This window comes from Dromiciops gliroides, chromosome 4 (assembly GCF_019393635.1).
Source record: "Dromiciops gliroides isolate mDroGli1 chromosome 4, mDroGli1.pri, whole genome shotgun sequence".
NCBI lineage: Eukaryota > Metazoa > Chordata > Mammalia > Microbiotheria > Microbiotheriidae > Dromiciops > Dromiciops gliroides.
In genome coordinates, this window is record NC_057864.1 from 385,474,860 (window position 1) to 385,489,816 (window position 14,957).

At 39.6% G+C, this 14,957-nt stretch overlaps 1 protein-coding gene across 1 annotated transcript in view; it reads right to left on the reverse strand.

Moving 5' to 3' along the window:
- The window catches only part of SHPRH (SNF2 histone linker PHD RING helicase), a 117,507-nt gene extending 103,750 nt beyond the window's left edge, over positions 1–13,757 (reverse strand). Inside the window, exon 1 of the mRNA XM_044002820.1 lies at positions 13,509–13,757. The gene's annotated coding sequence lies outside the window, so the exon portion shown is untranslated. The remainder of the gene's footprint in view (positions 1–13,508) is intronic.
- Positions 13,758–14,957: the final 1,200 nt, after the last annotated feature.

A 14,957-nucleotide genomic window follows, 5' to 3' on the forward strand; every position in this document is an offset into this window, starting at 1 on the left:
GAGGCAGTTGAGGTTAAGTGACTTGCCCAGGGTCACATAGCTAGTAAGTGTCAAGTGTCTGGGGCCAGATTTGAACTCAGGTACTTCTGACTTCAGGGCCGGTGCTCTATCCAATCCCTTGTTTCTTTATTTCTGTGTATAAAAGGCCATTTCCACAACCTTTATACTCCCTTAATCATAGTCTCATGTGGACTGCTTAGGCATGCATACTCTGGGTGATGGCTATTTGTTCAACCTCTTAAGTTTCCCTCAAACTCTGGTGTCTAGATTTGACCCTACAATGCCTATATTGAAAGTTATACTGACTTGTAACTCATTCTTCCCAGCCTTGTTTGTCAGTCAGTGTTGGGGGAGGCATCACCCAGTCTGCAGCTTTTATATAACCTGCTATCCATCACATAACCCTACCTGTTAGCATAATCTCCTACCTGTTAAACATCATGTACAGGCAATTGGGGAAGATGCAGTGGCTCATCCCATTTGACTGGCATGGACCTATCTGAAGTGTCTTTATTTCGTTATGAATGTTAGCAATAAAAGCAAGCTCCATCTTGAAACCCTTGCTGATCTCCAGTGATCTGCCCATCAACATGGTGTTTTTAATAAACTCTTCTAATTCTTTTTCCAGAATTTTGCCTAATTAATCAAGGTAAAAGCTGAAACAAGGAATTTCCCTTTTAACACCTACTGCACACATGGCATAGTATTAGGTATCAGGGACATACAAATTCCTAATTAAGATGGTACTTATCTTTCCTCCTTTAACTTACAATCTAATAAAGCAGTATGGTAGGTGCAGTGGAGAGAGCCCTGGTGTTGGAGTCAGATGACCTAAGCTTCTCTGACACTTACTATCTGGGCAACCCCTCTCACCTGCAGCCTGCTCATCTGTACAAAATAAAGATTAGATTAGATGAGAGCTAAGGATCCTTTTAGCTCTGAGTCTATGATCCAATGAACTCGGAGAATAAAACATTCACAGATAATTCAGAGTATAAAGCAAGGAGCAGGTAGGTGCCTTAGAAGACTACACGGGTTGGTGTGTTTCCGTCTGTCTATGTCTGTCTCTTGTGAAGATTTAAAATCTAATATGTGTGTGGCAGCTTAGGTGGCGCAGTGGATAAAGCACTGGCCTTGGATTCAGGAGGACCTGAGTTCAAATCCAGCCTCAGACACTTGACATTTACTAGCTATGTGACCTTGGGCAAGTCACTTAACCCTCACTGCCCCACAAAAAGTAAAAAAAACAAAACTAATGTGTGTGTGTCCTTATATGCACCCCCACCCCACCCCATATGGGGAGAGAACTAGCTAAGGTATACTTATAAATTCAGCAACAGTTTAGGCTTTTAAGCATTTATTAAAGTATATCAAAAATTTATAAAGAGAGAGCACACATCTCTGAAAGAATGGAAAAGCCCTAAACCAGATCTACATGGGAGAGAGAGAGAGAGAAAATCTGTCTACCCTGCCCTGCTTCTTCTACCACCACGAGCTTGTTCTGGAACGAAAGAGACCAATCCTGAGTCTCTTCGAGCGGAAGCTCTCTGCGGGACAGAAAGAGGGGTGATCCACATACAGCTCCGAGCTAATTGGCTAGTAGCATTCAAGTCCATTGACTGACATGACTTGAAGGCAATCCATGAATTGTGAGGTAACTTCCAGATGCTGGGATCCATGCTCTCTAATAATATTCTCACACTCTCTTTCTGTCCCTGTCTCTGTCTTTTAAACCACACCTGAAATTTCATTATAGTAGTATGCTACTGATGAGGAACTACCAGACTAACGCAAATCATCACTCGACTAGGGTCACACAGCCAATATGTATAAGAGGCAGAATCTGAACAAAGTATAACATGAGATCACAGAGGAAAAAAGTAAGTTAACTGACAAAGAGAAGGTGGCATCTGAATAGGACTTTAAAGGTTGAATTTAATCAGTCTAGGGAGAGGGAAGATTTTACAGGCACAGAGAACAAAATGAATGAATCAAAAAGCAATTATTAGTGCCTGTTATATGCCAAGCACTGTACTAGCTGCTGGGTATATAGGTATTCAAGGAGGACTAACATCTCTGGCCTGAAGGCTTGCAGAGCCCTTTTCAGGACTGTTCATCCACCTTTGGTGTCCACCAGGCACTCAACTCTCAATTCTAGAAGCTGTAGCATGTACAGTGCCCATACCCTGGTAAACCATTTCAGCAGACAGGCTAAACCAGGTGGAGGGTAACCAACAGGCCACAAACTCATCTGTGAGTTTGTAGAGTATCTACCCCAAGCATGTGAAAAATCTCCCCCAGCAGAATGGCCAGAAGAGAACAATTTGTTCTAACGGCCATGAAGGTAGCTGAAGCAGGAGCTGTGGAGTGCTTAAAGCTTAGTCAGGCATAGAAGATGTCAAGGTCATCCATTGCATCCTGGGCAATCGACAGTCCTCCTCCTGCCTTGGATGATTCTGGAGAGAGAGTGAGGCTGACAGCTTCGTGCAACTCTACTTCACTTAAATCCAATTCATCCAGAAATCAAGACATTGCCCAGTGATGTCACTGGTCCTCTTCAAAAATTAAGGAAAAACAACAATAACAATGACGACTATAACTGCTGGAGACAAAAAATATCCCCAAGCAGGACAATTCTCAGTCTAAAGAGAGGAGACAACAAATAAAAAGGAGGTAAAAGTGGGGGTGGTGAGGAAGATGCAAGCCTTATGGCATCTGAAGGGGGGGGGGGTTCTGATAAAGAGGCAAAAGTTTACTTATCAGAGCCCATAGTCCAGGGGCAAAGTCTGAGTTCCAGTGGGAAGTCAGATGGGGAGGGTGGCCAGATTTAAAAATAAACACAACAAAGAAAAAGGAGATTGCAGGGAATGCTTAGGGAACAGAGAGCAGTCCATTTTGGTAGAAGAATAGTGTATGTGGAGTGTGGAGAAGAATAATATAAGATATGGCCAGAAGGGGAGGATGAGTAACTGGGGAAAGTTTTGAATGCAAGGGTAAAGGAATATGAATTTTATTCAGGAGGCAATTTGAAACCACTGAAGATTTTAAAATCTTAAGAGTGATATGATCAGATCTATGTTTCAGATACTTTCCTTTTTTATTATATGAAGCAGTTCCTTGTTAAAGGAGGAAGAAGAAGAACGTTTGACAAAAATCAATGTTAAATCAATTGGCAAGGAATGTAAAATAGTGCTTCTTTCATATATAAAGTTTGATGCCCGAAGTAGGAAAACTCTGGTTTAATTAAAAACTGCTAAAATATGTATGTAAAGAAACAGTTTTTATATGGATGTTTGGGGATTTGGGCCAGAAAATTAATTCTGGCATAACTATAAAGGTTTAAGTCACCTTATAAATGATGTAGGGTGACACTTCACTTGTATATGAACAGTTTGCATAAAAGAGCAGAGAAAGAACTATTATTTATTAAAAACTGGAAAAATATGATTGTGAAGAAGCACAGTTTCAACAAGGAATCAAAATGAGATGTTGGGCCATGTTAAGAACCAATAAAATAACTAGATTTGCAGGACACTGTGGTCCCTTGGATCTTTTACATGCAATTATTTTAAGGCTGGTAAAATTTTAAAAACTAGAAATCATCACAATTTCGAAAACCAAGTGACAGTTAAATATGGAATATTGATTTCATAGGGTAAATTTAATGAGATGTCACCTCAAAAGTGAAAGGTTCAGTTCATTTTGCTCTTCAATATTTTGTGCAAATCTTTCCATGTTTTTTAAAAATCATTGAAGTTATCATTTCTTACAGCACAGTAGTATTCTATCACAATCACATACCATAACCTCGTCATCCATTGCCCAAAGGGCATCCCTGCATTTTTCAGTTCTTTGTCACCACTATAAACATTTTAGAACATATAAGTTCTCTTCCTTTTTTCCTAATCATCTTTGGAAATAGACCAAGTAGTGGTATTTCTGGGTCAAAGGGTATAAGTAGTTTAATAACTCTTTGCGCGTAATTCCAGGTTGCTCTCCAAATAATGAAGCATGAAATGAAGAGAACCAAGAGAACACTGTATGTATTAACAGCAATATTGTTTTAAGAACAACTTTGAGTGAATAAGTTATTTTTTCTATTACAAATACCCAAATTAACTATAAAGGACATATGAAGAGACTATCTACATTCAGAGAAAGAAATGATAAATACAAGTATGTAGAGAATAATTTTACACACACAGATAATACATACATACACACATACACACACCTATTTGTATCTAATGGTGGCCATGGTGGGGGAGGAGGAGGAAAAGAAAGGAATGTAAATGATAACTGTTGTATATTTGAATGGAATAGCAAGTTGCACATAGCAGATTAACAGTTCCACGTACAATCATCTTTTTTATTGTACTATGTTATGGAAATGCTTGTTTTATTCCATAAATTAAAACTAAATTAAAAGCAAAAATGTTAAAGCTGAGTTATAGTTCCAGGAAACTTTGATTCAAGCCACTGAGGGTAAAGAAAGCTAAAGCTGATGTGAAGAGACTCTAGAACCTGGCATTGTGCTAAGACTCAGCAGAAGATCAAAAAAGTATAATTCTGTAGGAGCTGTTTGAAGAAACCACCATGGAGAACAGTCAACTAACAAGGAGGCTTATGCTTTTAGTTCCTGATTGGCTGAAGACAGTCAACTTCCAGTTATTTCCTTTCTATGTCACCGAGAGCTTAGAAGAGGTAAATACCTCTCAGAAGTAAGGACCTGTTGTTTTTTGCTTACCTGTTCTGGTTTGCAATAAATAATCTGAAAAGGGAAGAGTTATGCAGGAGGTTTTGTTTTGTTTTGTTTTTTGCAAGGCAATTGGGGTTAAGTGACTTGTCCAGGGTCACACAGCTAGTAAGTGTCAAGTGTCTGAGGCCGAATTTGAACTCAGGTCCTACTGAATCCAGGGCCGGTGCTTCATCCACTGCACCACCTAGCTGCCCCAGGAGGTTTAACTAGACAGTGCAGAAGCTAGGCTTGTTTGCCTTGATCTGAGAGTCAACTTGAACTGTTTTTCTGTGAGCTGTTTACTACCATTTGATTGCACAGCAGCACAACATCCTGGTGAGTGAATAGCTGGGTTTGTCTTTATGTGCCAGAGAGAGTCAGCCTGATGACCTTTGCAATTCTCAGCCATAACCAAGTATAACAGTTTTCTAATATTCAGTTAAAGGTAACTATAAGCTGAAAGAGCTTGTAAAGGCTTTATCAGTTTGAGACTAGAAGAAAAGAATTGTCTAGAGAAGAACAGTAAGATTAGTAGACAAGCTGTTAGCAGAGAAGAGACTTCAAACAAGAATGCAGGTGTTCTTGAATGGACTAATGAAATCAAAGCCAGCAGTCTCTAGCTAGTTATCCTGAGTATATTGGTTTTTCTTCATCATATGCTTCACGGCTAGGTTGTTGTGGGTCTATATTCAATCTTCCCCAAAGATACTAGGTGCAGAGGTGGGAGAGTAATCCACGTTTATACATGGATTATAATGCATATATCATTACAATATTTAGTTTGATATGTGAGTGCCAGTGGTGGTAGTGTTATTTCTTTTGTCTTATTGTTAAGTAAATGGTTATTATATTTAAGATCTAAAATTATCATCATTGTGAGTGGATGTTTACTTCCCTTTTTATAGAAATAGCTTTTGTTTTCTGTCTATAGCTAATATGTCTAAATTTTTATTTATAAACATCTCTCTATATATCTTTTTATATACACACATATATCTTTATATATCTATATCTATCTATCTATCTACACACATTTGGAAAGAGAGTCATATAGGTATGTATCTATGTTTGCCTAATGGCTTGCAAATTAATCAAAAGAGCTTTAAACTAACATGGAAGGGAGAGGGAGAAAACTGCTTACATATATCTATCACAGAATAGGTACAAATTCAGAAGAATAAGAGACAAAATTCAAGCAAGGAGTTAGTAATAAAAGCCATGGCCTCAGATGCTCAAATACAAATCCACAAAGTAGGAGTTACAAACAAGGAGAACTGGAGATACTAACACAAAGAGACAAACTGCCAATAGCTAGGCACTGTGCTAAACAGCAGGGATCAATAGAAAAAGTGAACAAAATCCCTGACCTGAAGGAGCTTACTTCAATGTATGGAGAAGTAGCCTTCTCTACTTGTACTCTTGGTCCTACAGCTTCCTGTCACCTTTAGAAAACCACTCCCATCGCCAACTCCGCTCTCATTATTAAAAAAAATTTTTCCCTATGAATTCCTTCCCTGATACCTGCAAACATGCTTAACTCTCCCTTATCCTTAAAAAACTCTCACTAGATTCTAGCCACCATTTCCACTAGATATTCCTTGTTCTGGGAAAGTTCTGCTAATTCCCAAATATGATATCTCCTAATTAGTAAATTAGCCTCTTAAATTTAGACTTTTAATAACTCTAGCAATTAGCCTTTAAATGAACATCTTCAATCTGACCATGTAACTTATGTAAAGTTTCAAATGCCACTCAAATAACCTAAATTTAATCCTCATGTATTGGTTTTCAAATGTTCTTTCATGGAATGCATTCTATTTTTTCAAGTTATGGTCATTAATATTCATAGTGTGCAGTGGCTACCCACTTTACACTACACAAGGACTCTTACTGTCAAGATAGAAGGGACTTCAAGGGCTATCTAGTCTAACTTAGCTTGATCTTACTTGGCTAAACTTAAGAAAGTCATTTACACCGCTACCATTTCTTTTCCCTATAATTGGTTTCTCAGTCCTCTGCAATCTGGCTTCAGAAGTCATCATTCAACATAAAATGCTTTCTCTAAAGTTACCAGTGATTTCTTAAATGACAAATCTAATGGCCTTTTCACAGTGTTAATCTTTGATCTCTCTACAGCCTTTCACACTGTTGATTATCCTATTTTGAATACTCTTCCCTCTCTAGGTTTTCATGACACTATTCACTCCTGGTTCTGCTACACATATCTGACAATTTCTTTTCAGTCTCCTTTGCTGGATCTTCATCAAGGGTTATCTCCTAGGGCTCTGTCCTGTGCCCTTTCTTCTTTTCCTCTATACTGTCTCACTTGGTGATCTCATCAGCTTCCATACATTCAAATATAATCCCTATGCAGATGATTCTCAAGTTGATATATTCAGCCCTAATTTCTCCCCTAAACTTCAATTCCACATAACCAACTACATGTTGGACATCTTACATTGGCTGTTCTGTAGAAATATCAAACAACACATCTCAAACAGCATTCTTTTCCACCAACTGCACCCTTTCCCTAATTTCCCTATTATTTTTGAGAGTACCATCATCCTTCTAGTCACTGAGGTTCTTAAACTCAGTGTTATCCTTTGACTACTCTTGCTGCCTCAAGTCTCTTTACCCTCTAATCTATTCTCTACTTAGCTTCCATAGTGATTTTCCTAAGGCACAAGTCTATTCCTCAACTCAAAAAACTCTAGGAGATTCATATTGCCTCTAAGAAAATGTTAACTCCATTGTTTGGCATATAAAGTTCTTCATAACACGGTCTTTTCCAAACTTTTTATACATTGCTCTCCCTCCACACACTCTATAATCCAACCATATTGATCTACTTGCTGTTCCTCTCATCTCCACACCTTTGCATTGGTTCTTCCCCATATCTAGACTGCAACACCTCTTTGCCTATATCTCTAAGAATTTCTGGCTTTCATTCAACTATGGGGTCACCTGCCCCAGGACGCTTTTCCAGCTGCCACAAGTGGAACCGAACTCAAAGGCTTATGACTGGAGGATCTTGCCCAAGTAAAGGGATCCCTTGCAACTAAAGTGACTCTACCGAAACCCCATCTCAACCCAGACTCTGAAAGAAGACCATATACAGATTCTGCGTGGCCATATGAAAGAGAAGGAAAGGAGGAAGCCATAGGGCTCTGCACATTTTGACTGAGACTGTGTGTGTGTGTGTGGGGGGGGAGAGTAGAGCCTGAGAGTGTAGCTCCCTGCAGTTTCAATATCTGAGGTATTGAGACTGATTCTTGATTATGCCTAGGCACATGAAAGACAGATGAAGGACAAAGGAAATATACAGGTTGAAAGAAAAAGGTGTTAGAGTGAAGGGCTAAAGCAGCGTAATGATAGAGCCTGACAAAAAGGGGACTAGAAAACCAGCTGGGACCCACACTGTCCCCCTGGAAGCCATTCAGGACAGGTACTCATCCCAAAGACTACTATATCTCCCATGAAGAGGAAACCCTTGGTCTATTAAAATATGTTCTGTGTTATGTGGGACAGTTCTCTGTTATTGAGAAGAAATTTAGGAAATTTGAAACATTTTAAAATATATCAAAAATGTACAGAGCATCCCAAAAGTCTGAATACAGTTTGTTTTTGTTTTTTGGGGGCAGAGCAATGAGGGTTAAGTGACTTGCCCAGCGTCACACAGCTAGTGAGTGTTTAGTGTCTTAGGCCGGATTTGAACTCAGGTCCTCCTGAATCCATGGCCGGTGCTTTATCCATCGCACCACCTAGCTGCCCCTAATGCAGTTTTTAAAGTTTTACTTAAAACTGCACTCAAACTTTTGGGACATCCTATATTTAAAAAAAGGGGGAGAAATACTCATTGATTAATTGGTCTCCCAGAAGAACATGACAAATAAAATAATCTGAATACCATAATGCAGGAAATAATGAACAAGCATTTATTAAATGTCTCCACTCAGGAACACAAAGGCAAAATTGAAATATTTACTGACTTCAAGATCTTACAGTCTATTGGGCGAAAAGGGTACATAACATATTCATACGTACATATATCACTATATATTGCTGTCAGAAAAAAACCCCAGTGCTTCAGACTCCAATACATGTAGTAGTAAATTTAACCATTTTAAATAGCAGTCAGGAAAAAGACTTTCAAATATGAAAGAATGACAATTAATATAGTATTATTTTGCAATTACTAGAAATTAGAGAAGGGGATGAAAATGTCACCAAAAGGCAAGTATTTTAAGCTGCAACCTCAAATTATATACCATTTATATGGGGGCACTTATCTACATTTAAACCTCATCAGTGAAAAGTGAAGGGCATATAACAAAAAGAAGGATCTGCAGCATTCTTTCAGAAATGTTAGCTTAAGACACTGGAGTTAGTTTTGACTCTCTTTACCTTGATCTCCCTATTTAATCAGTAATCAAGCAATGTTAAGTCTTACTTTCTTTTTTCCTACAATATTTCTGACAAATGGTTATAGTCAAGACTTGAGGATCTTCAAGGAAGAACACATTACCATTTAAGACAGTTCATTCCACTTCTGAATAGTTCTAATTGTTAGAAAGTTTTTCCTTATGTTGAGCTGATATTTGCTTCTTTGCAAATTAGTTCTTGTTTTTATTTCTGCTTTTTTGGGTCAAACTGAACAAGTCTGAACCTTTTTCTACATGACAATCATTCAAAAATTTGAAGACAGTTATTCCACCCCCCACCCACCCCTTAACCCCTATCAAGCCTAAAGATTCCCAACTCCTTCATATCAGAAAAAGTTGAGTAACTTTTCAGAAGTTGTCTGCAAGCATTCACTGAGTAAAGGGTAGATGACAGATCAATGTACAGAAATCGTCAATGATCCACAGTGTTTCTACAACTTTAATATAGCCCGGACTAGGAGTCCTTCTTTGGAGCCCGTATGAAAACACTACACCACAGCAGCTATTCCAAACCTTTTCATCCCTCCTCAAGCCTCCGGTGACACCCCTTACCCCACCCTCTCAGCTGAGAACCTAACTTCACACTCTCATTGAAAAAACTAAGACCACTTGATGAGTTCCCTCTTTTTCACCCCCTCATCTCAAAAATCACTGGCATCTTCCCTTACTATCTCCTTTTTCACTTTGCTTCTACATAAAATGGCCCTTATCCTTGGCAAGGCAAACCCCTTCACAAACACTCTTACTGCCATAACATCAAATCAACAACTCTCACTAACATCTTCAATTTCTCCTTAAGTACTGGCCGCTTCCCTGCTGTTTACAACATGCCTATGTCTCCTTTATTGTATAAAAGAACAAAAACAACAACAACAAAAACCGTCACTTGATCCTACCATCCCTGTTAGCTTTCATTCTATTTCTCTCCTTCCTTTTTTAGGTAAACACCTTGAGAAAGCCCTACAATTGATGCCTCTAATTCCTCTCATCTCATTCTCTTCTAGATCTTATACAGTCTGGATTTCACCTTCATTATACACTCAGCTGTCAAAGTAATCTTCCTAAAGTGCAAGACTGACCTAATCAATAAACTCCAAGGCTTCCTATGATTGCCTCCTTCCCACCCTGATCAAGTATCAAATCCTGTTTGGCCTATATAGCCCTTCACAATATGAATCCTTCCTACCTTTCTGGCTTTTTTACACTTTACTTCCCTCCATATAAAATGAGATGTTGTTGACATTATTCTCCTCACTTTCCCTTGTACATAGCACTCTATCTCCTTACCTCTTGCCTTTTCACTTGTGGTACCCCATACCTGGAATGCTCTCCTGATCAATTCCCCTCCTCTACCTCCATCCCATTCCCTTAGATTACCTCTCATTTACACTATTTATATCTTAAATATAACAACATGTTTGCATGTTGTCTCCTCCATTAGAATATAAATATGGTTGGTTCCTTAAAATCAAGAACCATGTTTTTGCCTTCTTCTGTACTCCAGTGCCTGGAACATAGTAAGTGCCTGGAACATAGCACAGTACCTGGAACATAGTAAGCACTTAAGCTTGTTGACTTACTGACTAAAATAAAATAAGCAAGAATACTCTCTTACCTCTGCCTCTTCTGCCTAGTTCTCTTCAAGGATCCATTCAAATACCACTTTCTACAGCATCTTTCCTGAGAGCCCCTCTCCCAGCAGGTGGTGCTTTCCCTGGAAAATCTTATATCTGGTTGTCTGGTTGTTGTCCTTTGTTCTTGAACACAACAAAAGACACCACTATGTTGGATTCATGGTACAGTGTGCAACTGTGGCTGATTAGACCAACATGAGCTTGGAAGGCTCTACCACAGGTTGGGTACAAGTAGTTCACATGAACACTTGGAGTAGAGTTGTCTCTAAATTTGCACATCTCACATTTCTTTTGATTTACTGCAATTCTGCTTTACTCAGAGAGCACAGCATCTTCTTTGATGTGAGCATGCCATGCTGGGTAGTCCTTTGCTAGTGTCTCCCAATAGATTCCAAAGTTTTTCACAGAGACCTTGAGAGTGTCCTTATATCACTTCTGACTTTTGTGTGAGCACTTGCCTTATGTGAGTTCTCTGTAAAATAGTCTTCTGGGCAAACATACATTTGGCATTTGAACAAAGTGGCCAGCCCATCAGAGTGATGCTGAGTTTGAATGCTGGGCAATTTAGCTCAAGAAAGGTTGTATTGTCTTAGGAAGATTCTGAAGATCACCTGAAAGTAGGCCTGAATCATGAAGTCAATTCTACAACTGATCCAAGAGGCATATTAGGTTTTTTAGATACCTCAGACCAAATACAAAACCCATGGATAGAAAGGACAGATCCTACCAATTTAAGTTTTCATCCCTCCATAATATCTGTTTTGGATTAGAGAAATGATTACATATTCTACTTATATGATGCTGCAGTGTGCCTCAAAATATATTTTAAAATGACAGATTCTCAAATAATTATATTTTAACTAGTCAGTCTTAAAAGAATACAATACATGTATGCCATTGAAGTACTTTTAGGAAGGAAACTCAGAAAAATCAAACCACGGTGAGGTTTGAATCTAAGCTTCAGGTCAGGAAACATCAGATTTTCTTTTGAAATAATGTAAATCTTCAGCCCTGATATCAACTGAACTTAACACTTTATCCACAGAAAAACAAAACTACTGAATGAGCTAAATATGTTTTCCTGACTGTTTAATCTTGTCCCAATCATTTAAATATTTGTTTATTCACTCGTACACCAATACATATATAAAAAAGAATATTTACTTTTGCTCTACTTTTCAGAAATGTTGGGAAATTAAATGAGAGAAAAGACCTTTGAGTTTTTTGGGGGGATGAAGGGACTATATAGAAGGTAGAGTACTAAGCAGAGTACTCTGAGTTGTGGTCTAATCTCCTTTGAGATAGGGTGACAATTCATTGTCATTTGTGAGGTGCCAGTGTAAACAATGTATTTTATTTCTACTCCATTCAAAAACACCTCACCTTTAACGACTAAAATAAAGTCTAAACTAAATGGAAGCCATTATATTAAGATAAAATACTTGTTAATCATTTTTCCCCCACAAAAGAAAATAGAAAGGAGGGAAGAAAAATCACTTTTAAAAGCACAAGTACTAAGCAGTTTGTAATTCTTCGGAAAGGTTTGACAAACATCATGTTTCAGTTGCTTGTATTAATTACAGTGGATTAACCAAGAAAAGTGATCTTGCACCTAAAATTTAAGATTTCGATGTAACATGTAAAAATATGATCTTTAATGAGGTTTCTGAAGCAACCATTGATTTAAAACAATACTAAACGACTTTATTTCCACTTTGGCTATTTTTATTCTTCCACTGGCTGTAACCAAAGTTATCTATACTGATACTGCAAAGTTTTTATTATTATTAGCATAAAAAAAGTCTCCAGTCTTTCACCATTCTATACTGGTGCTTTTACCACCTCCAGTGAAAGTAACAAGCCAAGTTAATCAGCACCTATAGGGAAAAAAAGTAACCAAATCCAACATTTCCATCTTGCTGAACGCAGCAAGTGCCATGGTACTGGGGTCACAACTCTGATATGTAGTATATCCTTTAACTATAACATTAGCCATCAGGTAAATAATACAGGGGTTTAAAAAAACCCCCACATATTACTCTTTCCTCTTCAATAAATCCATCAACTCCAAAGGAGTATATAAAAAGTGCAATATTCCCAAAAGTTCAGATGAGTTTAATTGGACACCAATAACTGATTCCAGATAAGAAAGAGTGTTTGGGGCCCAAGTCTCTCCTTTATCTAGAGCACAGAATAATTGCCATTTGGCTGTCAAACTCCAGTCCAGACTAAGCAGCAGTATGTCCTCAAGATAGGAGAGACTCACAGTTCCTAGAGGGATTGCAATATATGCCAAGGCTCTTTGACAACAATGCAATCGCTTACAATGGTTTTAAAGCTTTTTAAAGCCCCAGTATTCTCCTAGGAGTGGTTTAAAAAGCAAAAGCAAAACAAAAGCATTCTCCGCCGCCTCCCCCCTGCACCGCCCCCCACGGAAAAGCCTTCAAGGCAGTTCCTCCCACAAACCCCACCTAGATCTAAAGAAAAAAAGGTACCAGGGATAAAAAGGCTTAGGCAGGGGGGTGATGGATGCAGGGGCAGCTGCGGGGCTGCAGGACGCCGGCCTCCCCGACCCACCCCACACTCCGCGCCCTCGCGGCCGCTCCGGGCACCAGCAGCCCTCGCCGTTCTCGGTCCGAGAGAGATGCTTCCCCTCCCCCTGGACCCCCGGGCCGCCATCACTAGGTACCCTACCTAAAAGTGTCAGCGGCGCGGCGCTGCTCTTCTCTCCCAGGCTCCCCGGCCGCTCTGGGCCGCTTCCGGCACCGGGGCTGTGGGGAGGAACTGGCGGCTCTGGCGATCTCTGAGTCCGCCCGGGTAGGTTGTCGGGGCCGCTGGGCTCGCGCCCCATGGAATTCCGCGGGGCGCGTGGGGTCGGGAGGTCGCGGAGAGCTCGCGTCAGGGAGAACCCGCGGCGGCTCCACCTTCCATCACTTGGACCGCCTACCTTCCTGTATCCCGCCCCCTCTCGGCTTCTCCTCGGTCTTCTGCGCAAGGGCGAACTGAGGAGCTAGGGGTAAAGGGGCGGGGGTGAAAAGAGCGCTAGTCTCGCGAGATGACGTTGGTCCCAGGAGGGAAGATGGGATGGGGAAAGCCGTGAGGGGGCGGGGCTTCTCAGAGACTGACCCTACTTGTGTATATTAGGAGCTCACAGAGTTAGAAAGATGTTGGTCCGTCTTTCGTTATCAGGAGCAATTGTTAGATGCTGATGGAAGTTTCCCCTTGATCTAGTCTTTTAAAAGAAAGTCTTTGGAAATAATAACCATTCTCGTTTATATAGTGTTTTAAAGTTTATAAAGTGTTTATTTTGGTTCAATAGCTCTGTGACCACCAGTCTGAATTCAGGAAGGCTTGAGTTCAGATGTGACCTCAGACACTAGCTGTGTCTTGCCCAAGTCACTTAACCTCTTTGCCTGTTTCCTCATCTGTAAAATGGGAGTCATAGTAGCACCTATGCCCCAGGGTTGTTGTGAGGATCAATTGAAATAATAATTGTAAAAGTGCTTAATACAGTTCCTGGCACAGAGTACTATATATAGATTAGCTGTTGTTAAGATTAGCTAGGTAGGGCAAGGAAAAATTTCCCCTGATCTAGTCGTTTGAAAGAATGGCTTGCTGTAAAGACATGTATAGTGAAATGAGCAGAACCAAGAGAACACTGTGCAGAAACAGCAATATTGTTTGATGAAGAACTGTGAATGACTTGACTATTCTCAACAATACAATGATCCAAGACAATTTCAAAGGACTAATGATGAAACACTATCCAGCTCCAAAGAAAGAACTGATATTGATGGAACACAGACTGAAGCATGCTATTTATTATTATTATTTTTGGGACTATGAGGGTTAAGTGACTTGCCCAGGGTCACGCAGCTAGTAAGTGTCAGGTGTCTGAGGTCCTCCTGAATCCAGGACTGGGCTTTATACACTGCACTACCTAGCTGCCCCCTTGAAGCATGCTATTTTTCACTTTCTTTCATTTTTTCCCCTTTTCTTCACATTTTCTTCTATGAAATGGCTAATATGGTAATGTTTTACATAATTGTATTGTATAATCCATATCTGATTGCTTATCTCCTAAGGGAGGGGGTAGGGCAGGGAAGGAAGGAGGGATAAAAATTGGAACTCAAAACTATAAAT